The sequence below is a fragment of the Lottia gigantea genome (assembly GCF_000327385.1).
Source record: "Lottia gigantea unplaced genomic scaffold LOTGIsca_30, whole genome shotgun sequence".
Lineage (NCBI taxonomy): Eukaryota > Metazoa > Mollusca > Gastropoda > Lottiidae > Lottia > Lottia gigantea.
The window spans coordinates 1776379-1777821 of record NW_008708987.1 but is presented as its reverse complement, the minus strand read 5'-3'; positions in this window follow the sequence as shown (position 1 = coordinate 1777821).

Genomic DNA, 1443 nt, shown 5'->3' with positions numbered 1-1443 from the left:
ACTTGCTATAATTTTCTGTAGAAAAAAAGAAAATGTGCACAAAAAGATGACGAAACCTGACCTATACCTCCTGCGTTTCAAGAAAAATAGTAAGACAATATATGTAGCCTACTTCAAATGATTAACAGAATGTTGAAAATAAACCAAAATGTTTCTTTACACCACCATTCTACTATTACTTTTAAGAAATAACTGCCCATTGATCAATGGTGCCCTAATATATGCCCCTTTTACAGTCAAACGCAATAAACAGTTAAAAACCATTCTCTTTATCTCACCTGTACATTATCTGGAATTTCAGGGGCCACTGTGGCCGCAGGAGCTGGGGTAGGTTCCTGAGGTTCATTGACTGATTCCACTGCTACAGTTGTCATTGTTTGATCTATAATGGAAATACAAGCATACTCTGACAAACAAACTAGAGATTAGTGATAAAAAGTTACATTGTTATAATTAGCCTCAATTGTTGGTCTTCTTGACAATGAGATACTTAAGTTTTCCCCAATATCTTTGACAAGGTATAAAAAATACAAGTATGGAAATACTCAATTTGTCAAATTCTAGCTTCTACAACCAGCCTGGCAGAAAGAACAATCAGTTATACAACTAATCATGAAAAACTTCCTTGAAGTCGAAATTTTGAAAAGTGACCTCCAATTTTTGTGTACATGTTTACCCTTAGTACCACAAAACTTTACCAATTGTTCGACATCATTTTAGCAAAGCATCAAATCTGTTACTTTTTGTAAATAAATGATATTTCTATAAGATTAAATACACTTTTTAGCGAAATTATGATGAAAATAAAATATAAACAAACGAACCGTCCGCCATTTTGGTCTCCAACGAAAGAACGCGCTGTGGTAGTTACCTCCCCTTTAACAGGTGCCCTAGACTCGGGTTTCCAGTATATTTACATTGTATCCATAGTGAATAAAACCAATAACTCATTGAATAAATCCCACTAACAACCCTCATGCGTTGCTATGGCCAATTTATAATTTTCCGTGAAATGTAAGAAATAATTTTGGTAAAAGTCCATGCATTTTTTTTTTAAAATAACTAGCTAAAATTGGCATTAGGCTATCTCTACAGCTAGGAATTTTAGGTTGTAACATTATTGCGGTTAAGCAATGTTACGAAAGCACAGGCGTGTAGGCATAACCTCTAGTGATAGAGCAATGTTTGTGAAGTTAGTTTAAAAGAATGATATAGAATATTTGAAATGAAACTCCATAATCTGAAATATATAAGAAGAATACTGGTTCCTACAGACCTATGCTATTAGAAACAGAATACGAGTATGCATCATTTTGGCAGATATATTTCGACAGGGCCAGGATGTGATACAAAATAATTCTGATAGGCCTACATGCAATAAATTTCCTTTCAAATTTCCTGACAATTTTTCCTAGATCGGGTTTAGCTAACCCTTTGCGTGAC